A 25,310-nucleotide genomic window follows, 5' to 3' on the forward strand; every position below is an offset into this window, starting at 1 on the left:
TCGTGCGTTAAGACTTCCACGTCACAGTGACGAGAGCGCGGTTTTCGTCATTTTGGTTTATTTTCGCTTGTCTGTTTTCTCGCTTTTGTGCCTCCTGCGCGAGGAGGACGTCTTAACTGCCCTGAAAGGTTTTCTGCGCTGTCCAGCCCCCGGGAGGGAGACTGAGAAGCTGGCTTCTCTGTTGGGCGGCATGCTACTGTGCTGGGAGCCTCAGGCAGCTCCAAAATATTGGCGGTCCTTGATGACCCTAAGTCTGGGTGTAAGGGTAAGTCTTCAGTGTCCTCGCTTCGTGGTTACAGAACGGGTAACTGTCAGCAGCAGGAGCTCAAGAGGAGTGCAAAGCTGTGACGGCCCTTGTTTTCAGATCTCACTGAACAGCTGGTTATAGGCGCTGCTTTCTACTAGATCGGATCCCGGCCACTTGCGCCTTGATGTCTACCTCACTCAGAATGGTAGCCTCATTATAGCTGGAGCCCGCACCGGCACATTTTTGAGCCTTTGGTTGACAACTGTGCCTGAAGATCTAGGGGGCACTATAGTGTCTGCCTGAAGTTTTGCCCATCTTGGTTGCTTTTCCTGAGATCTTGCATCTCAGGTATCTTCATACCTTTCAGTTGGATGGTTTTCTGGTATAACAAGAGGTTAAGGGACCCAGACAGTCTGTTAAATTCCCAGAAAGACGAAATCAAGATTTGTCTTCTGGAAGTAGAACAAGATCATGAAACCAGTTTCTAACTTTTTTGTCTTTCTTGGTGAACTTTTCTGAAGTTTGGATAATGCTGTTATCATCAGTGACTAGAAGTTATCAGGTAGATCAGGGCAACTAGGTAAATGAGGCCTGACACACTGATTTTGTGAGTTAGGAGTGTTTTTACACTGTCAAATGATTGGGAAAAGAAATCAAAAAATGAATATTTCCTGATAGGTGAAAATTACATGGTATTTAAGTTTTATTGTTCATAATTTGTGTGTGTTCAATTGAGTTTGGCCCAAATCAGTCTCCATGCTGGAATGATAAAGTTCTCCCCAGAGTGGCTTCTGTATATAGTGAACAGTATCTTATCTTGATATATAAACAAATTTTGTTACTAGGCAATTGAGTCTGTTAATTAGCAGTGGGACCTCTGGCCAATCAAGTTCTTCTTTTTCCTCTGTCATTTTCTTTTCACTTTAAACTATAAATATAGCTTATACATGTGCAGTGGGATATTCTATTTGGAACCAGCTTTCATCTGGAATGTTGCTTGGTCCTAGAACCTTTTTAATGCTGAAATAAGTTTAACTCATCTCAGATTTTTAATAATTGGAATGCAACACATTTATTTCTATATTGTCTTTTACTGATTTTACTGTACAACAGTAGAGTTGAGTAGTCATAAGTATCATCATATGGTTGCAAGGCCTAAAATATTTATTGTTTAGTCTTTTGCAGAAAAATGTTGCCATTGAGATGGAGAAGAAATGTCTCTGAAGAAGGATCTGAAGAGTTCCCAGAGAGAAGGAGGAACTTGACTCTGGACCACTGGGGTTCTTGGTACATATTATAGAAAATAATTTAAACGCTTGTCATGAGGGGGCAAAATTGCCACGTATGCAGTTGAGGGGAGATATATAAAGAATGTCCACGTGCTTCTGTCCCTTTTAATGCTTTATTCCCTCAAATTACTCAATACAATTTCACTCTATAGATTCTTAATCAAGAAAACAACAATCCTTAATGCTAGGCACTGCAATAGACATAATCAATTCACAGCAAACAATTCTAGATTAATTCTAAGCATTGCAAAACACAGTTAATCATGACAGGCTAGTGACAGACATTTCCTCTGCATGCTAAGTTCAAATGTCAGATCAAAAGTCTTAAGGCTTTAAGTCCAGCAGATGCACACTCACTCAGACCATGGTGATCAGGTCTGGAACAGAGGCAGGCTTTTCCTGGCATGGAGTGGACAACCGGTTGAGGAGAGGGTCGTAGGGAGAAGTTGTAGCTCTCATCAAGGTCCAGACAGGTGGTAGAGTTTGAGAGCGGTGAGAATCATGCAAAGAATTAGGAAACGATGACAAGTGATGGGATATCAGTCCAGGTCCTCATCAGGCTCTCCAGCTTGAATGCATCCTTATTTTGGCTGGCTGATCCCTGTTCATTAGCTCTATTATTTATATTAAATTTTGAGGCTTTCAACCCCCATTTCAATCCTTAACTACCACCGGATTTCTCCATGACATCATTTACCCTGGGATCAGAAACATCTGGTCTCGTGGTCTCCACCCTGATCTTCTCGCATTTCCCTTTTATTTGGCGAGGACAGCCTGCCAGAGGCTTCACTCTATTTATCCAGGTGAGGGGAAATAACTTGTTTGAGGCCATACTGGAGGGATCTGTTGGATGTGCCTGGTGAGACTGCAGGTTTCAAACTGGAATTTTTAAAATGGAGTTGCTTAGGCTCAGGCCTAAGGCCATTCTCACAGTGTGCCAGTTAAAAACAGAAAGAGTATATTGAAAGCAGAAGCACATTCAAAGAAGAATGTCGGCTGTCTCAAGGGTGAGAAACTTTGGGAGTAAGGCAAGTGTAGGTATTCTGACTGTGGAAATAGGGAAGTGTTCCCCCTGTGAGCAAACTCCCGAGGGGGTGACTGATTCCCATCATTGAAATGCCTAGCAGTTTCCCCCTGAGGCTCTTAAGATAACTATGCGGGGTGCACTACCTGGTTTCCATAGTAACATCCTGGGGGTAAGAGAGTCTGTGTTTGTATTAACCTGGACCTTATCTCAGTTAGCTAGCACTCAGGGTTAAAGGAACTGATTAGAGTGTAGTCAGGTATGATGGGTAATATGTAACTTTTTTTGAGTTAATAAACTTGGCAGGAGGGAGGGGCAGACACTTCTATCCTTCTTCATGACTTCACTCCTCTTTGCTCCACCTCTGTCTGCCCACTTATACTGTGTATCTGTGTCGTTCTTTTGTGCACCTCCTCAAAGGTAGTCTTCCTCCACAGGTAGTTCCTTTACAGGCAAGGAATACAGAAACAGGAACCCCTGGTGTGAGAATTAATGTTTATAAAGGGTCAGAATATATTAATTGGCTTATCTCCATGTTAATAGATATTCTTTCTGCAGCAGCAGACTGTAATCAGTTTCTGTATTTGTGAAAACCACAGTTGAGATTTTATTGTTGCTGAGGAGAACTTCTGTTCTTCAAAAGCACAACTCCTCTATTAGGTTACCTTGTTGATGTGCAGGGATAGCCTACCAATTGTGTTCATTTAGATTAGCAGTTAGCACAATTATGAATGCATTATTTGGAGTTACTTTTGGTAGTTGCCTCAAATGTTAGAAAATTTAGGAAAAATTCCTATGGACACATGAAACATAGGGTTGGGACAGTTTTATTTTCTTATGTATATATAGAATTTATTGATTTAGTTACAACTCTAAGCTTAGGCAAGTTTTAACAGTCTGTATAATCAATCCTTTCCACAGGTGCTTATTTGACAGGTTTATTTTTTTGACAAGTCAACTAATAGTATTATATGACTAGTCCAATTTTCTGCTTGAAGGGAGATAATGGCCAGAATTCTTTCTAAATACACACATCTGGGGGCTGGGGCTGTAGATCAGTGGTAAAGTGCCTGCCTCACACATGTGAGGCACTGAATTCAATCCTCAGCACCACATAAAAATAAATAAAGATATTGTGCCCATCTACAACTAAACATTTTTTAAAAATATATACATCTGGGCTGGGGCTGGCATGTGTGAGGCACTGGGTTCGATTCTCAGCACCACATAAAAACAAATAAAGGTCTATCAACAATGAGAAAAAATTAAAATATATAACATCTGGAGGCTTTGGGATATTGTAGTTAATATTTGTGGAATAATGAGATTTCCTGTAGTATTTTAAGGTAGTGAAATGGACAGACTTCTCATTTTGAATGGACCTCATGTTACTAAGTTCATTACTTATCATTTTGTCAGATTAACAATAGTAATTAGAGGAGGTCTGTATAGGAAGCAAGTTTAACTAAAAGATTTGTAATTAGGACACTAGACCTGGAAACAAAGTTAAAATAGAAAAACTGTAATGCTATCTTCTACCACACTTTGTACTCTGCAGAATGGTACCATTATTGTGCTAATGCTGATGGTCAGTGTTGAGCCTGTCCTTTCCTACCTTAGAGAAAGTCTCTTCTAACCCTTCCCATACACCTTCAGTACGGTTCCATGACCCCAAGAGAGGTTTGTCTCTGGCTTAAAGTCCTCTCAGAGTGAGGCATTTGTAGTTTGATAAGAATGAAATAGAAGCAACAAGAAGAGAATCTTGGGCTCCCATATCTACTCAGCTACTGACAGCCATGTCCAGCCACACTGCTGTTAACTTTAAATTAACTATCTCTACTTCCCTCTGTGGCCAACTCTCCATGTTCACTAGATCTCTACATTCCCTTAGGGACATCTTTTCAGCAATTCTCTCCTCTGCTTTGCATCTTCACCATTTTTCCATCTACTAAATCCAGATAGCTTTCACTCACACTGTTCCTCTAAAGTAAAATAACTTGTCAAGCCACCAGTGATGTTCATTGTGCAGTGTAATAGCCAGTTTTAGGCCTTTTCTTCCCTGCTCACTGATTACTCTTCATAATCTTTGGTAGTTCCTCCCCATCTCCCTGACTTCCCAATATTGGAGCATCCCAGGACCTCCTAACTACATTCATTCCCTTTGTTAGGTGGCTACTCAGCCATGAATGGGTGAGCAGGGGGGAAAAAAACATTAAAAGGTAACTGAAAACTACAGGAGCCTTATCTGACAGACAATCACCTGGAAGATGGGAGTTTGGTATGTTAAAGCCTTCCCCAGCCTTTTAAACTACCAGTTTGTGGATCATGTTGTCATTATCACTTGTAGCCAAGTCTGGGACCTATCCTCATCACTGAAATTATGGCACAACTCCCATCACCCTGATAGTCAAAACATCAAGACCCTCATAAAGAAAGCTTGATGGCAGCTATTCAGAGGGTAATAAATTGATGAAGGGGGACAGGAAATTGAGGTAAAAGCAGGGAAACTTGATAATAAACCCTTTAAGGGGATGGGAATTGAGACAAAAAAAACAGGTGTACTCAGTTTTCTCATAAACAACTCCGAGCACCATACCATTCTCTTTTTGAGGCATTCCATGCAGTTCTTCTGCTGTCAGAAGGTGGACTTAGGTAGTACTCTGGAAAGTTCCATTGGACTCCCAATAAAACTGAAAGGTATGAGGGGCAGTATGTTCTTCCTCTCATCTCTGAGTACCCACTCTCTTCCTTGAGAGTATTCCCCTTTTCTCTTTCCTATCTTTTCTAATAAACAAATGACTGTTACTTTGAGCAAAATGTTTGAAATCTTTCTGACCTGCTCACAAGAATTGTGGTGAAGGTTGGGCCGTTGTGTTGCCTCAGTTTCACTGAAGGCCCCAGCCCTGTAACACCTTTGAGTATATTATTCACTTTTGAGACTTTACATACAGTGATATAGATTATATATTCACTAAATTCTGAAGAATCAGCTTGGTGAGAGTATAGGAAAATAAATTCAGCCAACTAATATTTTAAAGTTGGTAAGTCTCATATTTTAAGAAATGCAAATATAAACTAATAAGATATCATTTGTATTATGTGATTTATTTGTATTAGGATTCTCTACAGGAACAAAACCAACAGAAATATATATATGTATATTATATACATACATATGTAGATATACAGATATATGTGACATAAAGAGTATTTATTAGATTGGCATACATTATCAGAAGCTGAATAGTCCCACAGTGGCCATCTGCAGGCTGGAGAGCTGGAGGAACTGGTAGCTGCTCAGTCCAAGAGGGATAAATGATGCAACCCCACTCTTGATACCACTTTCTGTTTTAGTTATCTTTGCTGCTATGAACAAAAGACCTGACAAGAACTATTAGAAGAGAAAAAGTTTATTTGGGGGCTCAGTGTTTCAAAGGTCTCAGTCCACAGATGGCTGGCTTCAATCCTTGGAGCCTGAATTGAGGCAGACCATTCTGGCAGAATAGTATGGCAGAGAGAAGCAGCTGGAGATATGACACCAGGAAGCAGAGAGAGGGAACTTTGTTCACAAGGACAAAATATTATACCCCAAAGGCATGACCCCAGGCTCCCACCTCTAGCCACACCCTGCTTGCCTAGAGTTACCATTCATTTAATCCCTATCAATGGATTAAAACATTTGATAACCCAATAATTTTTACCTATAAACTTTCTGCATTATTTTACACATGAGCCTTTGGGGGACACCTCATATACAAACCATAACACATTTTTTTTTCATAGATGGTATAAACAACAATATGTTTGACAACTAGATCTGGTGACCATGTAAGAAAATAGGCACTTTTATATACTGATTGTGTTACTAAAAGCTCAGTTCTTATCTCCAATGCCAATCTGATAATTAGGACATGATTCTGAGAAAAAGGAAAAAGAACTTTTATTACTTTGCTAGTAAAGGAGAAACAGAAGCTGTGATTCTATCGGGGGAACAGGGGACTTTTAAAGAGGTGATTCAAAGGCTATGTTCCTGCAGTGCCCTATTGGGTCATAATGCACTTGTAGCCTTGAGAGGGAGCTGTTTCTTAAGTCTTCTGGCATAAATCCTGAAGTCTGAATTACTTCATTCCCATGGCTGTGTGCTCAAGGAAAGGTAGCTGGCTTAGGATGGGAAGAAGGTAATCTTGCTTGCCTCATGATTAAGGAGAAGGGAGAGGGAGAAGAGAAAGGAAAAAAATGTCCATTTTAAAATAAGCTGCAGGGGCAGAGCAGCCAGGATTATGTTCAAAGCATGAAGTGGACCCCTGTTACAGTTGAGTGAGTGTAAATCAGTGTACACTTATTTGAGAATAATTTGGTAATCTTTATCATTTGGATAAATATTTCCACTGCTAGGAATTTACCCTTGGACACACTTCCAAAATTCTAACCTCATAACAGATACTAGAGTGTTTTCATTTACAATGCAAAGAGAAAAGATAGAAACAGCCCTTGGGAACCCCCAAGGGCTGTCATGGGAGAAGACATGTCTGAGGAGAAAGGTCCTAGGAGTTCCCAGAGGAGAGGGGGAACTCAACTCAGAATCACTGGGTTTTTTGGCATACCTAGTGGAAAATAATTTCAGCACAAGCCAGGAAAATGTGGCAACAGATTTATTTGGGAGGCTAGATACACATGCAATGGAGAATGAGTGCTATCTTGAGAGTGAGTGTTGGGGATGCAAATCAAGTCAAGATGGCGCCTGGCACTTTGCCAGGAGGAGTGGTTTGTGAAGCAACGCCAGCAAGCCATTAAGATGATGAGGATTCCTTATTGGCTGACTGCTGTATCTAGATGATGTTAATTAAGTTAAGCTGTGTGTAATTAAGTATATATACCTCTGCTGTCCAGCAGAGAAGCGGCTCCCACTACCTTGGGTGCCCGCTACTTTGAGTTCTCACTCAGTTCCCGCTGAGTTCACTTGCAATAAAGTAGTTCCTGTTTCAACCTTCAAGTTGCTTGTCACCTCCCAGTTATTTGCCCAGCTAGACTTCGGCAAGTGAGAAGCCATGCCTTGGGCTGGGGGTTCAATATTTATAGAAGGGCTATAACGGAACAGATTGAAGGTGGAGCCAGTTTTCCCTATGCTTGTGTATTTCTCTAATTTTACAAGGGCATGTTGCTCAAGACTTACAACTGTGCTTTCTGTATCTCTAGTGGGCATTTCCTTTAAGATTCAGTATTTCTCTTGAGTCCTAAATCCCTATCTCAGGACCAATATGGTTTGCATATGCTTTGTGCCCCAAAGATTCATGTGTTAGAAGTTTAGTCCCTAGTGTATTAGTGTTGAAGTGGTGAAACATTTAGAGGTGGGGCTTACTGGAAGCTAATCACATTATAGGGGCTCCACCTTCATGAATGGATTAATGCTCTCATGAAGGCCTGGGCCAGGTCTCATGAAAGTGGATCAGTTCCCTCGTGGTATGAGTCTTGTAATTCCCCTGAATCCTTCTTACAGGACAGCTTGCTTCTTTTGCATGTACTCCTCTGTTTCCATACATGATGAGACCCTCACCAGAGCCAAGCAGGGTGAGATCCTCACCAGGTGCCATGATCTTAAAATCCAGAATGGTGAATAACATAAGCCCCTTAAAGAAATAAAGTATTCCTGGGCATGGTAGCACATGCCTATGATCTCAGCTGCTCAGGAATCTGAGACAGGAGGATTGCAAGCTTAAAGCCAGCTTCAGCAACTTAGTGAGGCCCTAAGCAACTTAGAGAGACTCTGTCTTAAAAAATAAAAAGTCTTGGGATGTGACTCAGTAGTCAAGCACCCCTGGGTTCAATTCCTGATACAGAAATAAATAAGTAAATAAAAAATATCCATCTTTAGGCACTTTATTAGAGCAACAGAAAATGGACTAAGACAGAAACTATATATTGAAAATAGATAGATCCATGGGATGGAATAGTATGCAGACTTAAAAATGTAAATAATTTTTTTTCTGCTTATTGAGGATCATGGGATTCACATTGATATATCAAAACTGCCTACCAGTTTTGGGTGTGACTCAGTGGTACGGTGCTTTTCTCACATGTACCCTGGGTTCAATACCCAACATTGCTAACCAAAACACAAACCTGCAAATCAAAGATTTCCTGGGGCAGTTTCCTCAGAAACAGAATGAAAAAGGCATCCTCTCTTTCCCTGCCTTTACATTATTTTCATCCAAGAGTAGGTCCAGGGGAATAAATTATGGGGGCTGTGTTTCCTTAATTACTCATTTAACCATAGCTATATTTGAGGTTCTCCAGGACTATATTGTCTTTTCCAAGAGATATGATTTATTCATTCCATAATCCCAAGTACTTTGCTTATCAAATATACCCCTCTGCCCAAATTAACATTCTGCTTATATTCTGTAATTTTGATTGCAGGTTTTGGAGAGCAGAAATCTATTCATTTTTTTTTCTCCTAAAAAACAGTTTTTTTTTTTACAAATGTAAAATGAGTTCCCAAATATCTGTGGGATGTGAAAATAAGACAGTAACTGGAGCCTAAGGATGTAGCTCAAATGAAGAGAATTTTTCTTAGTTGCAGTTAGTTGCACTAATACATGGGCCAGAACACTCATAATTTCCTGAGGTTTCTCAACAGTGTTACCAAAAATAAAAAATAATAACAAGAATATTCCTAACCATGAGCAAGGCTTTACATATATACATGCCCGGGGTTTTTGGTTATATTCAGAACTCTAAAAACCCTGTTCCCTATACTCCAAATATCTTACTAAATCATTAAGGGGATAATGATAACAATATAAGAAAATATCTGTCCTTCTCAAAAGAGCATTGTTATCTTTCTTTTTCTGTAATGAGTTTTAATCCAGGGGTGATCTACCATTTTCCTGTATTCCCAGCCATTTTTATTTTAGTTTTGAGACAGGGTCTTGCTAAATTGCTGAGGCTGGCCTCAAATTTTCAATCCTCCTCTCAGCCTCCTGCATTACTGGGACTAACAGTCCTGTGCCACTATCCCAGGTTAGGATTTTTATCTTAAAGTCCTGAAGTTACACTACAGAAACTGCTATTCATTTAATTTTATTTTTTAGATTGATTCTTTAGGTTGATTTAATTTTTAAATGTATATCCGAGGACTTTGTTCTCAATCATGCACAGCTGTCCTTCTAAAAATTCTCACAAGGTAAATATGTTTAACCTGATTTAAATATTACACAATGTATACAGATACCAAATATTTCCATTTCCATTAATATTTATGTACTCCAAGGCTGGGGTTATGGCTGAGTGTTAGAGCACCTGCCTGGCACTAGGTTCAATTCTCAACACCACAATGAATAAATAAATGAATAAAGCTATTGTATCCATCTACAACTACAAAAAAATAAATAAAAATATGTACTCCATTAATAATTACGTTTTTTGTATCAGTTAACAAAAATAAAATAGATGTGTTGTAGAAAGCAATAAGAAAGCATAGATTAAAAACAAATTTACAATATTTGTGTTTGAAAAACCTAATAGTCTTTTTCCTTTAGTTTTCAACCATCCTTTAAAAATTATTTTTATTTTTAAATTTAAATTTATTTTTTAAATGTTTATGTATATGTATATTGGTGCATTGTAATTATACATAATAGTGGTATTTGTTGTTACATTCTTGAACATGCACAGAATTAAACAAACCATGCTGTCACAATATAAAATCTATTGACAACAGAATAGAGATGTCAAAGAAGGATTTCAGAATATACATAGTTAAACTGATCTCTAAAGAAAAATATGGCTTAAGAGAACAAATACACATAGCAAAAGATTATTTTAATAAAGAGATAAAGATTCTGAAACAAACAAAAGAACAAAGAGAAGTCCTTGAAATTAAGGAAACAAGAGTCGCCTCCCCGGCCCCGGGCGCCGCTGGAGCTCGAGCCAGAAAAACACGGACCGGGACGTGGCGCGGCTGGCTAGAAGCCGGGAACGCCGGGGGTGGACAGAGCGACCAGGGCAGCGCTGGCTGTGGAGGCTGTGGAGGAGAGAGGCATGGGAGCTCGAGGCAGAGACACACCGGAGAGAGCAAGCCAGCACCCCGCCATCATCCCGAAATAGCGAGAAGAGGAAGTTGGCGGCGGGAAGTGAGTAAGCCTCTCCGTTTTCCGCGCCCCGCACCACCGCGTCTGAAAAGCTGAGACTGACAGCTGCGACTCAGCATTAAGCCATCCAGCCGAGGCGGCTGGTCAGCCCTTCTCATTCTGCTTAGGTGGATGCCTGCCGGGCCTTCGTGGGTAGTGGCCGCAGGGTCCAGGTGGGGCTTGGGAGACAGTGGGGACCCGCCCGTGGCGCTGGTCGCCCGGCAGGGGGAGGCGAACTGTCGCCATTTGCGGAGGACACCACTGTGGCAGAGGGCTGGAGTCGCAGGGCTGCAGCGCAGGAGATAACTTCATTGAAGCCTGCTGCTACAGGTGTGTGGACACCTGGCTTTCCCTCTCCACGCATCGGGGAAAACTTAAGAGCCCCTCCCAGCTCTCCCGTGAGTGCTACAGCCAGCCCGAGGGAGTCAGAGGTGGTGCGGGACTGCCGCTCCCGCCAGGGCTGACTGCTGAGGTCTCTTGCACCAGCTACGGGGGTGTGGCTACCAGAGTGCAAGTAAAATTTGCTGAGGATTCTCAGCACCAAGCTCTTCAAAATTAGGGTCTGAGGGAATGGCAATCTGGAGGAGTGAGCCCAGTCGTTCATGAAAACAGGGCTCCCGGGAGCAGCAGACCTGGCCTGTAGCCAGTACTGTGGTGAGAGGGGCCTGGCTAGAGGAAAAGTGGAAGGGATTGGACACAAGAGGAGGCCCTAGGCACTCAGGTTTGGAGACTCGCCCAGTCTCGGAGGAGCTGCTGCACAGTGATTGGTTCCCACGTACTGACGGGAAAGACTTGACCTGGTGGGCACAGCGCCACCTAGTGGAAGAGAAGTTAATCAAACTCTAAGACGGCATTTATTAGGTTTTTTTTTTTTTCCTTTTTTTTCTTTTTTTTTTTTTCCTGATTGGGGTTTTTCTTTCATCTTCATTTTTCTATCTTGGTTTTTTTTTTCTTTTCTCTTTTTTTTCTTCTTTCTCTTCTAATCTTAATTTTAATTTTTTTAAAATTATTATTAATATATTTTTTTAAATTTTTGTTCTTTTTTAGTTACTATTTCTTTCTTCTTTTGTCTGTTCATTTTTCTTATCCCCCTTCCTTGAATTCTACCTGCCTACTCTCATTCTCCTTAGTGACTTCTTCCCTTCCCTTCTAATACCTTTCCTCCCTAGCATCAAATAAATTTATAGGAATAAACAGTAACTCAGCAGTCAATCAGAACAAGAAGCAACATGAGCAGCTTCAAGAAACAAGGAAGAAAAGGAGTACAAACAATGCAGGATAGCCTAAATATTCAGGAGGACCTAGAGTCATCAGAAAAATGGTCATATAAAGACCTCAAGGAACACCTTAGACAGATGGAATGGAACATCAAAGAGGATACAAGACAGCAAATTCAAGCAGCGAAAGAACACATTGAGAAGTTAAGCATCTTTATCAGGAGATAGAGATTATAAAGAATAATCAAACAATAATTCTAGAAATGAAGGAAACGATAAACCAGATTAAAAACTCAATTGAGAGTATCATTAACAGAGTGGAACAAGTAGAAACCAGAACGTCAGATAATGAAGACAAAATATACCATCTTGAAAAGAGTCTAGCCAACTCAGAAAGGCTGGTAAAAAATCACAAGAAAAACATCCAAGAGATTTGGGATAACATGAAGAAACCAAACTTACAAGTCATCGGGATAGAAGAAGGTACAGAGATTCACACCAAGGGAATGAGAAACCTGCTGAATGAAATAATTACAGAAAACTTTCCAGAAATAAAAAAGGAAACAGATATACAAATTGAAGATGCATACAGGACACCGAGCACACAAAATCACAGTAGACCAACACCAAGACACATTGTTATGAAGATATCCAATATACAGAACAAAGAGAAAATATTAAAAGCTACAAGAGAAAGGAGACAGATTACATTTAGGGGTAAACCAATAGGGTTAACAACGGACTTTTCATCACAGACACTGAAAGCAAGAAGGTCATGGAACAATGTATTTCAAACACTGAAAGACAATGGATGCCAACCAAGAATTCTGTATCCAGCAAAATTAAGCTTCAGGTATGAGAACGAAATAAAGATCTTTCATGATAAACAAAAGTTAAAAGAATTTGCAGCCAGAAAACCTGCATTGCAAAGCATTTTGAGCAAAACACTACACGAGGAAGAAATGAAAAACAATAACCAAAACCATCAGTGGGAAGTGCCTCAGTAAAGACAGAGGGCGAGGGGAAAGATAATCACGGAGAAACAAACTAAATATTTTTTTTTAATAAAAAAGGATAAACAATCAAACATGGATGGAAATTCAAACCATATATCAATAGTAACTCTGAATGTTAATGGCCTAAACTCTCCAATAAAGCGACATAGGCTGGTATCATGGATTAAAAAAACAAATCCAACAATATGCTGCCTCCAGGAGACACATCTGATTGGAAAAGACATACACAGGCTGAAGGTGAAAGGATGGGAAAAAATATACCACGCACACAGTTCTCGTAAGCAAGCAGGAGTGGCCATCCTCATATCGAATAAAATCGACTTCAAGACTAAGTTAATCAAAAGGGATAAGGAAGGACATTATATACTGTTAAAAGGAACCATTCACCAACAAGACATAACAATTATCAATATTTATGCACCAAACAATGGTGCTGCGACATTCATAAAACAAATTCTCCTGAAGTTCAAGAATCAAATAGACCACAACACAATAATTATGGGTGACTTCAACACACCTCTCTCACCATTGGACAGATCCTCCAAACAAAAATTGAATAAAGAAACTATAGAACTCAATATCACAATCAACAACCTAGACTTAACTGACATATATAGAATATATCAACCATCATCAAATGGATATACATTTTTCTCAGCAGCACATGGATCCTTCTCAAAAATAGACCATATATTATGCCATAGGGCAACCCTCAGTAAATATAAAGGGGTGGAGATAATACCATGCATTTTATCTGATCATAATGGAATGAAACTGGAAATCAATGATAAAAGAAGGAAGGAAAAATCCTACATCACATGGAAAATGAACAATATGTTACTGAATGATCAATGGGTTACAGAAGACATAAAGGAGGAAATTAAAAAAGTTCTTAGAGATAAATGAAAATACAGACACAACATATCGGAATCTATGGGACACAATGAAAGCATTTTTAAGAGGAAAATTCATCGCCTGGTGGTCATTCCTCAAAAAAAGAAAAAACCAACAAATAAATGAGCTCACACTTCATCTCAAAGCCCTAGAAAAGGAAGAGCAAAACAACAGCAAATGTAGCAGAAGGCTAGAAATAATTAAAATTAGAGCGGAAATCAATGAAATTGAAACAAAAGAAACTATTGAAAAAATTAACAAAACTAAAAGTTGGTTTTTCGAAAAAATAAATAAGATCGACAGACCTTTAGCCATGCTAACGAAGAGAAGAAGAGAGAGAACTCAAATTACTAACATACGGGATGAAAAAGGCAATATCACAACAGATGCTACAGAAATACAGAAGACAATAAGAAATTATTTTGAAAACCTATATTCCAACAAAATAGAAGATAGTGAAGACATCGATAAATTTCTTAAGTCATATGATTTGCCCAGACTGAGTCAGGAGGATACACACAATTTGAACAGACCAATATCAATGGATGAAATTGAAGAAGCCATCAAAAGACTACCAACCAAGAAAAGCCCAGGACCGGATGGGTATACAGCGGAGTTTTACAAAACCTTTAAAGAAGAATTAAAACCAATACTTTTCAAGTTATTTCAGGAAATAGAAAAAGAGGGAGCTCTTCCAAATTCATTCTATGAGGCCAACATCACCCTGATTCCGAAACCAGACAAAGACACCTCAAAGAAAGAAAACTACAGACCAATATTTCTAATGAACCTAGATGCAAAAATCCTCAATAAAATTCTGGCGAATCGAATACAAAAACACATCAAAAAAATTGTGCACCATGACCAAGTAGGATTCATCCCTGGGATGCAAGGATGGTTCAACATATGGAAATCAATAAATGTTATTCACCACATCAATAGACTTAAAGATAAGAACCATATTATCATCTCGATAGATGCAGAGAAAGCATTTGACAAAGTACAGCATCCCTTTATGTTCAAAACATTAGAAAAATTAGGGATAACAGGAACTTACCTTGACATTTTAAAAGCTATCTATGCTAAGCCGCAGGCTAGCATCATTCTGAATGGAGAAAAGTTGAAGGCATTCCCTCTAAAATCCGGAACAAGACAGGGATGCCCTCTATCTCCACTTCTATTCAATATAGTTCTCGAAACACTGGCCAGAGCAATTAGACAGATGAAAGAAATTAAAGGCATAAAAATTGGAAAAGAAGAACTTAAATTATCACTATTTGCAGATGACATGATTCTATACCTAGAAGACCCAAAAGGGTCTACAAAGAAACTACTAGAACTAATAAATGAATACAGCAAAGTGGCAGGATATAAAATCAACACGCATAAATCAAAGGCATTTCTGTATATCAGTGACAAAACTTCTGAAACGGAAATGAGGAAAAACACTCCATTCACGATATCCTCAAAAAAAATAAAATACTTGGGAATTAACCTAACGAAAGAGGTGAAAGATTTATATAATGAAAACTACAGAACCCTAAAGAGAGAAGTTGATGAAGATCTTAGAAGATGGAAAAACATACCCTGTTCATGGATAGGCAGAACTAACATCATCAAAATGGCGATATTACCAAAAGTTCTCTATAGGTTTAATGCAATGCCAATCAAAATCCCAACGGCATCTCTTGTAGAAATTGACAAAGCAATCATGAAATTCATATGGAAAAATAAAAGACCCAGAATAGCAAAAGCAATTCTAAACAGGAAGTGTGAATCAGGTGGTATAGCGATACCAGATTTCAAACTATATTACAGAGCAATAGTGACAAAAAACAGCATGGTACTGGTACCAAAACAGGCGGCTGGACCAATGGTATAGAATAGAGGACACAGAGACTAATCCACAAAGTTACAACTATCTTATATTTGATAAAGGGGTAAAAGCATGCAATGGATTAAGGATAGCATCTTCAACAAATGGTGTTGGGAAAACTGGAAATCCATATGCAACAAAATGAAACTGAATCCCTTTCTCTCGCCATGCACAAAAGTTAACTCAAAATGGATCAGGGAACTTGATATCAAACCAGAGACTCTGCGTCTGATAGAAGAAAAAGTTGGCTCCGATCTACAGATTGTGGGGTCGGGCTCCAAATTCCTTAATAGGACACCCATAGCACAAGAGTTAACAACAAGAATCAACAAATGGGACTTAATTAAACTTAAAAGTTTTTTCTCAGCAAAAGAAACAATAAGAGAGGTAAATAGGGAGCCTACATCCTGGGAACAAATCTTTACTCCTCACACTTCAGATGGAGCCCTAATATCCAGAGTATACAAAGAACTAAAAAAATTAGACAATAAGATAACAAATAACCCAATCAACAAATGGGCAAAGGACCTGAACAGACACCTCTCAGAGGAGGATATACAATCAATCAATAAGTACATGAAAAAAATGCTCACCATCTCTAGCAGTCAGAGAAATGCAAATCAAAACCACCCTAAGATACCATTTCACTCCAGTAAGATTGGCAGCCACTATGAAGTCAAACAACAACAAGTGCTGGAGAGGTTGTGGAGAAAAGGGTACACTTGTACATTGCTGGTGGGACTGCAAATTGGTGCGGCCAATTTGGAAAGCAGTTTGTAGATTCCTGGGAAAGATGGGAATGGAACCACCATTTGACCCTGCTATTGCCCTTCTTGGACTATTCCCTGAAGACCTTAAAAGAGCATGCTACAGGGATACTGCCACATCGATGTTCATAGCAGCACAATTCACAGTTGCTAGACTGTGGAACCAACCCAGATGCCCCTCAGTAGATGAATGGATAAAAAAAATGTGGCATCTATACACAATGGAGTACTATGCAGCAATAAAAAATGACAAAATCATAGAATTTGCAGGGAAATGGACAGCACTAGAGCAGATTATGCTTAGTGAAGCTAGCCAATCCCTAAAAAACAAGTGCCAAATGTCTTCTTTCATATAATGAGAGCAAATATGAACAGAGCAGGGAGGAAGAGTAGGAAGAAAAGAGTAACATTAATCAGTGACATGAGATGGGAGGGAAAGGGAGAGATGAGGAAAATTGCATGGAAATGAAGGGAGACCCTCATTGCTATACAAAATTACATATAAGAGGCTGGGTGGGGAATGGGAAATAAGGAGGGAGATGGATTACAGTAGATGGGGTAGAGAGAGTAAAAGGGAGGGGAGGGGAGGGGGATAGTGGGGATAGGAAAGGGAGCAGAGTACAACAATTACCAATAGGGCATTATGTAAAATTGTGGATGTGTAACCGATGTGACTCTGCAATCTGCATTTGGGGTAAAATTGGGAGTTCATAACCCACTTCAGTCTAATGTATGAAATATGATATGTCAAGTGCTTTGTAACGTTGTGAACAACCAATAAAAAAAAATAAAGTGAAAAAAGCATAAAGAAAAGAAATTAAGGAAACAAAAAACGAAATTAAAAAATTCATTAGAGGCAGACAGGCGGAGGGAGGTCTGGCAGCGCAGAGACACAGGGTTACAGATCCTTTCAGGCTGAAGCGCGCCAGTCTGTGACCTGGGTCATTGCAGGGCACTAGACCGAGGACCAAATTCTGGTCGTAGCGTAGTAATAGCCTAGCTCCCTCCACCTCACTGGACACCCCATCGAGGAAATGGCAATCGCCATCTTGGAAAGTCTACCTCATGAACTTTTGGCGGGTATAGCTGACAGTGTGATGGGCATCTGAACAAGTGTGTGATTCCCAGCCCTCCCTCTACCCAGCTGTGATAACTCAAAACCATTCTCGCCAGCTCTCGGTGGGCATGAATATCAGAGCTGAGTGCACTCTATGAGGCTAGTATCAATCTGACACCAAAACCAAAGACATATCAAGGAAAGAAAACTTCAGACCGATATCCCTGATGAACATAGATGCAAAATTTCTCAATAAAATTCTGGAAAATCACATACAAAAACACATTAGAAACATAGTGCACCATGATCACGTAGGGTTCATCCCAGGGATGCAAGGTTGGCTCATGTGGGCTCACTCAGTCCAGCTGAAACCCACCGAACAGCTGAGGAGGGTGTGGCAACGGAGTCAAAAAGAGACCTTCAGAGACCAGTTTTAGAGAACTTGATCCACTTTATTATTGCATCGGCAAGTCTTTTATGCATAGCCTGTTACTGGGCAAATTAGCTGAGGGTTATCATAATCCAATGAGCTAGAAACACATTTATAAGCAGCAACCAATGGGCTAACAGGTCGAGGCAGAAAAGCAGAAGGGAAGGAACATGCTGTGCACCTGAGGGAAGCCAGGTTACCATGGTGATAGGGCTGAGCATGGTTAGTATGCTAACCATGACATCTGGACTCAGTGTGGTGAACCCTGAGAGCCCCTCACATAGGCAATGTAGTGTTGAGAGCCACAGCCAAAGGGGCCCCAGCAAACTTCCAGCTGCCAGCAAACTTCCAGCTGCGGCTGATGATTGGTTCACAGCGGCCCCAGCAACATCTAGCTGATTGGCTCTAGCTGATTGGCTCCCCTGCGGTGATGTTCATTGGGCTGTTTCTCTGCCCTTTCAGACCACGGAGCTGCTCATTGGGGGACTTCTTTGGCTCCGCCCACATGACCCAGCCAATCGGCCTCAAGAGCAGGAGGATTGTGGGAGGCGGAGAGGCTTGTGGGGGTGAGAGGCTTGTGGGAAGCCGGTGGTGGCAGTTGGGCTCTGAGGGTTTTTTCCTGAGGAGCTGTTTTGTTTGGCATGTGTGGTTCTAAAAATAAAGTTAGTTTCTTTCGACAAGTGGCTCCTGAATTGTGCCCAGCCAGACTGTGGCAATGTAGGCTGCTTTCCAACTCGTGGCCCCAACAGGTTCAAATATGAAAATCAGTAAACACACAAACATCACATCAATAGACTTAAAAATAAGAATTATATGATCATCTCAATAAATGTAAAAAAAGCATTTAATATATTATAGCACACCTTAATATTCAAAACACTAGAAAAAGTAGGGATAGTAGGAACATACCTCAACATTGTAAAAGCTATCTATGCTAAGCCCAAGGCTAACTAACATCATTAGAAATGGAGAATTGAAAGCATTCCCTCTAAACATTGGAACAAGACAGGGATGCCCTCTTTTACCACTTCTATTTAACATAGTCCTTGAAACTCTAGCTAGAGCAATTAGAGAAAGAAATTAGAGGAATATGAATAGGAAAATAAGAACTTAAACTTTCATTATTTGCTGATAAGATCCAGAAAATTCCACCAGAAAACTTCTAGACTAATAAATGAATTCAGAAAAGTAGCAGGATATGAAATCAATACCCATAAATCAAATTCATTTCTGCACATTAATGATGAATCCTCTGAAGGAGAAATTAGGAAAAATACCCCATTTACAATAGCCTCAAAATTTTGGGAATCAATCTAATGAAAGAATTGAAAGAATAAACTACAGAATACTAAAGAAAGAAATTGAAGAAGACCTTGGAAGATGGAAAGATCTCCTATGTTCTTGGATAGCAGAATTAATGTTGTCAAAGTGGCTATACTACCAAAAGCACTATACGGATTTAGTGCAATTTCAATCAAAATCCCAATGTCATTCTCCATAGAAATAAAAAAGCAATCATGAAATTCATTTGGAAAAATAAGAGACCTAGAATAGCCAAAGAAATCTTTAGCAACAAAAGTGAAGCAGGAGACATCACAATACCATACCTTAAACTATACTACAGAGTTATAGTAAAAAAAAAAAAAAAACAGCACGGCATTGGCACCAAATTAGACTTCTAGACCAATAAAAGACACAGAGACAAACCCACACAAATATTTATCTCATATAGAAAAAGGCACCAAAAATATACATAATAAATATAGCCTCTTCAACAAATGGTTCTGGAAAAACTTAAAATTTATATGTAGCAAAATTAAATTAAACCCCTGTGTTATCCTACACAAAACTCAAAGTGAATAAAGGACCTAGAAATTAGACAAGAAACCCTGTGCTTAATAAAAGCAAAAGTAGGCCCAAATCATCATATTGGCTTAGGACCTGACTCCCTTAACAAGACTCCTAAAGTACAAGAAATAAAATTAAAAATCAATGAATGGTATAGATTCAAACTAAAAAGCTTCTCAGTAAAGGAATGAATAACATGAAGAGCCTACAGAATGGGAAAAAATCTTTACCACATGCACATCAGATACAGCACTAATCTCCAGGACATATAAAGAACTAAAAAATCTTAACACCAAAACAAACAAACAATCAAACAAACAAAAATCAAATAATAAATGGGACATGGAACTGAATATACACTTCACAGAAGAAGAAATGCAATCAATCAACAAATATATGGAAAAGTTCATTATCTCTAGCAATTAGAGAAATGAAAATCAAAACTAAGATTTCATCTCACTCCAGTCAGAATGGCAATTATCAAGCAATAGTAAGAGTTGGTGAGGATGTGAGGAAAAGGGTACACTCATACATTACTGATGGGATTAGATAATAAATGGTGTACTCACTTCAGAAAGCAGTATGGAAATTCTTCAGAAAACTTAGAATGGAACCACCATTTGACCCATCTGTCCCACTCCTCAGTTTATACCCTAAGGACTTAAAAATAAGCATACTATAGTGACACAGCCACATCAATATTCATAGCAGCTCAATTCACAACAGCTAAACTACGGAATCAACCTAGAATCCCTTCAACAGATGAATGGATAAAGAAAATGTGGTATATATACACATGGTCTATTACTCAACCTTAAAGAAGAATAAAATTGTGACATTTGAGGTCATGGATGGAGTTGGAGAATATGATAAGTAATAAGCCAATCCCCCCAAATTGAAGGTCAAATGTTTTCTCTTATGTGCAAATGCTGATCCATAATGGGGGAGTTGTGGCTATAGAAGGAAGAATGGAGGAACTTTGGATTGGGCAGAGCAGAGTGAGGAGAGTGGAGGGGGTGTGGGTGAGAGGGATGGTGAAATGAGGTCGACATTATTACCCTATATACATGTATGATTGCATGAACAGTGTGACTCTGAAGTGTGTACAGCTAGAGAAATGAAAAGTTTTCTTCCATTTGTATACAATGAATTGAAATGCATTCTGCTGTCATGTATAACTAATTAGAACAAATAAAGAATAAAAAGAAATCAATTACCTTAGGATATATAGAACCCACTCCTACATGTCTAAATATCTCACAGGTCAAGGAAGAAAAACACAAGAAAAGTAAATAAAAAGTGTTTGAACTAAGTGATAATAAAAGCTTAAAATGTCAGAATCTCTGGGATGAAACAGTACTCAGATGAACATTTATGCTTAAAGTACTTGTTTCAGAAGAAGCTAGATTAACAATCAAGTTATTTTCAAATTAGGAAGTAGAAAAGAAAAAATAAGAGGGGAAGCAGAAATATATAAAATAGAGAAGAATAATATGACTAAAAGTTGATAAAAATTAAATCTACTGAGAGAAAAAGCAAAAACAAAAAAACTAATACCAATAGAAAGGGAGCTATCAAAATAACCCTACAGATGCTAAAAATATATTAAGGTAATATTACAATTGCATGTCAACATGTGATAGCTTCTCTATATTAGAGAAGGATCTGTGTGCTGCTGAGAAGAAAGTGTATCTACTCATTGATGGATGAAACATTCCATAAATGTTCATAAAATCTAAATTATCAATTGCATTTTTTAGTTCTATAGCTTTTTTTTTTAAGAGAGAGTGAGAGAGGTGAGAGAGAAAGAGAGAGAGAGAGAGAGAGAGAATTTTTTTAATATTTATTTCTTAGTTCTCGGCGGACACAACATCTTTGTTGGTATGTGGTGCTGAGGCTCGAACCCGGGCCGCACGCATGCCAGGCGAGCGCGCTACCGCCTGAGCCACATCCCCAGCCCCTCTATAGCTTTTTATTTAGTTTTTGTCTGGAGCATCTATTCAGGGGTGACAGAGACATGTTAAAATTGTCCATTATTATTGTGTTGTGGTCTATTGGATTCTTCAAACTAAGAAGCATTTGTTCAATGTACATGGATACTTCATTGTTTGAGGCATAAATACTTACAATTGTTATGCCTTGTTGATATATAGTTCCCTTAAGCAGTATGAAATGTTTTCCTGTCCCTTCTAATTAAATTTGGCTTGAAGTGCACTGTATCTGATGTGAGGATAGAAACCCCTGTTTGCTAAATGTAAGTCTTGGTGGGGAAAAACCATATTTAAACCATAGCAGATATACCCAGCAATGAAATTGCTAGATGATATGGTTGTTCAATTTTTAACTTTTTGAGGAATTTAATGCTGTTTTCCACAATGATAGTATTTATTTACATCCCCACCAAAATTTGCAAGGGTTCCCTTTTTAAAAAAAATATCCTTGCTAATACCACTTATTATCTTGGATCTTTTGAGATAGCCATCCTGACAGATGAGGTGGTCTCTTTCACAACCCGGTTGTGCCAAGGTAGTCAGGTAGGTTGCAGATAGATCCAGGAAAGTGCCTGAAGACAGTTTTGGAGACCTATGATTTATTGGGGGAAATTTATGAAACTTCAGTGACTGCTCTAAAGAGAGTTCACTGGCAACAAGCTGAAAGTATCTCTGTCCCACATGATGATTTGCCAAGTATTGCCTCCTCCTCTCCCTCATGGTGTTTTGAAGAGTGATGACTTCCTGGACAAGTGACACATGTGCTTTTTTTCCACAGTGTTCTCAGTTTCATGCCTGTCACCCTTCAGATAGGGGTTTTATATGTTAGATTGCAGAAGCAGTGACATCATTAATATTTGCTTGCTTGGTTTGCTTGTTGGACCAGGAGACTAAGGAGCAACTGTCCTAGCATACATGCAAAAAGTAGCTTTCTTCAGATAACACCAAGTTGCTGTACTTTCTAGTGTGCGTAAGACAAAGCCAGTATTCTTTAAGATAATATGTATCTGCACTTTCTGTTCCATGCTTTTTCTTGTTATTTCCTTAATGTGGCTAGGTTTTTGGAAACAGAAAGTAGGCATTCTGGAACATGAAAATTTATTGCCTCCATTTGCTTTAGGGATGATACAATTAAAATATCATTATGGTTTTAATTTTCATTTTCATGAGGATTAATGATGTTGAATTTTTTTCCATATAAATGTTGATCATTTGTATGTCTTTTCCCCCAAGAATTTGAGAAATGTCTATGCATGTCTTCACCCATTTCATTGGGTTATTTTCTTTTCTTTGGAGATTTTTTTTTTTGGGTGGGGGTACTGGAGATTGAACTCAGTGGCACTCAACCACTGTACCACATCCCCAGCCCTATTATGTATTGTTTTAGAGACAGGGTCTCACTGAGTTTCTTATTATCTCGCCATTACTAAGGGTGGCTTTGACTAGAAATCCTCCTGCCTAGCCTTCTGATCTGCTGGGATTACAGATGTGTGCCACCACACCCGGCTGGAGATTCTTGATTTGCTTATATATTTTGGATATTAACTTCTTACCAGATATATAGGTTTGCAAGTAATTTCTCCCATTCCAATGATTATTCTCTCATTTGATGGTTTTCTTAGCTGTGTGGAAACTTTTTAGATTGACATTCTCATTTGTTTATTTTTGTTTTTGTTATATATTTTTCAGGTCATGTTGAAAAATCACTTCCTAGATCTATGTTGTGCAGGTTTTCTCCTATTTTTTTCCTAATAGTTTTGAAATTTCAGATTTTACATTTAAGTTGTAAAGCAGTTTGAGTTGAATAGAAGAGGCAAGAGCAGGCATCCTTTCTTGTTTTGTTATGGTTTGGATGTGAGGTGTCCCCCAAAAAACTCACATGTGAGACCACACAAGGTTTGGAGGTAAAATGATTGTATCATAGCCTTGACCTAATCAGTGAATTAACTCTGGATGGTTTTACTGAGTGGTAATTGGAGGCAGGTGGGGTATGGCTGGGAGGGAGTTGTTCATTGGGAGCATGGCTATAGAATATATATTTTGTATCTGGAGAGTGGAGTCTCAGTCTCTCTCTCTCTCTCTCTCTCTCTCTCTCTCTCTCTCTCTCTCTCTCCTATCTGATTATAATGTGAGCTGCTTCTCTTTGCCATGATGTTCAGCCTCACCTCAAGTCCTGAGAAATGAAGCTGGCCTTCTATGGACTAAGACCTCTAAAACCATGAGCCCTCAAATAAACTTTTCCTCCTTTATATTTGTGCTTGTCAGATCCTTTTAGTCATAGCAGTAAAAAATATGATTGTAAAGTAAAATCTTTCAACCTTTTGGTTATGTAAAATGTTAGCTCTGGGTTTGTCATCATACATGGCCTTTAATGTGTTGAGATATTTTCTGTCTAAACTTATGCAAGTTTTTAATCCTAAAATTGTACATATGTACAATTCTTGCTACTCTGGAATAAATTCCATTTGATCATTGGTAAGGATTCATTTAATGTGCTCTTAAAGCTTGCTGATTTGTTTTTCTTGAGGATTTTTGCAACTATGTTAATCAGGGATATTGGCCTGTAATCTTCTTTTTTTTCATGTATCTATATTTTTCTTTTTATTAATTTTCAAAAAAATTTTAATTTTTGCCTTTTTCCCCATATTTTTTTATTAGTGCATTTAGTTGTAAATAATAGTGGGATTTATTGTTACATATTGTACATGCACACAAAATAATAGTATAATTTAGCTAAAATCATTCTTCAGTATTTCCCCTTTCCCTTACTTCCTGCCTCCCCCAATCTTTTTTTCTGTACTGATCTCTCTTTGATTTTCATGAGCTCACCCAATCTATCTTTTCATTTTTTCTCTGTAGTTTCTACAGAGGAGTCAAAACATGTGACCTGAGTGATCTGCTGAGTTTGACTTATTTTGCTTAATATAATGTTCCAAAGTTCCATCTTTTCCTGGTGATGATATAATTTTATCTTTCTTCCTGACTGAATAAAACTCCATTGTGTTACATTACATTTATCCATTGCTGGACATCCAGACTGGTTTCCTAGTTTGACTATTGTGCATTGTGCTAGTATAAACATGGATATGCATGTATTGTGATAGTATGCTGACTATAATTATTTAGGATAAAACTAAGGAGTGGTATATCTGCATCATACGGTGGTTCCATGCCTAGTCTTTTAAAGATTTCCATAGTGTTGTACTAATTTACAATCCCACCAACAGTGTAAAAGTGTTTTCTTTTCCTCCACATCTTCTAAAGCATTTATGTTATTTGTATTCTTGATGATGGCCTTATGACTGGTATGAGATGAAATCTTAGTGTAGTTTTGGTTTGCATTTACTTAATTGCTAATGATGTTGAACATTGTTGTAAACATTTATTGGCCATTTGTATTTCTTCTTTTCAGAAGTGTCTGCTAAGTTCATTTGCTAATTTAATAATTGAATTACTTGGGTTTTTTTTTGTGTGTGTGAAGTTTGGTGTGAAGTTTTTTATATATCCTGGGTATTGTCAGAAGAG

At 38.7% G+C, this 25,310-nt stretch overlaps 1 long non-coding RNA gene across 2 annotated transcripts in view; it reads left to right on the top strand.

Annotated features, from left to right (window-relative positions):
* LOC308648435 overlaps window positions 1-25,310 on the top strand; it is a 39,862-nt gene continuing 14,552 nt past the window's right edge. Inside the window, exons 1-2 of one of the 2 annotated variants that reach the window (XR_014021828.1) lie at window positions 1-265; window positions 1,423-1,534. This is a non-coding gene — a long non-coding RNA (uncharacterized lncRNA). Of the gene's footprint in view, window positions 266-1,422; window positions 3,715-25,310 lie in introns of those variants that run through there. The other variant, XR_014021829.1, reaches the window with a different exon arrangement.

The sequence above is a fragment of the Spermophilus citellus genome (assembly GCF_964194105.1).
Source record: "Spermophilus citellus genome assembly, chromosome: 4".
NCBI classification, from domain to species: Eukaryota; Metazoa; Chordata; class Mammalia; order Rodentia; family Sciuridae; genus Spermophilus; species Spermophilus citellus.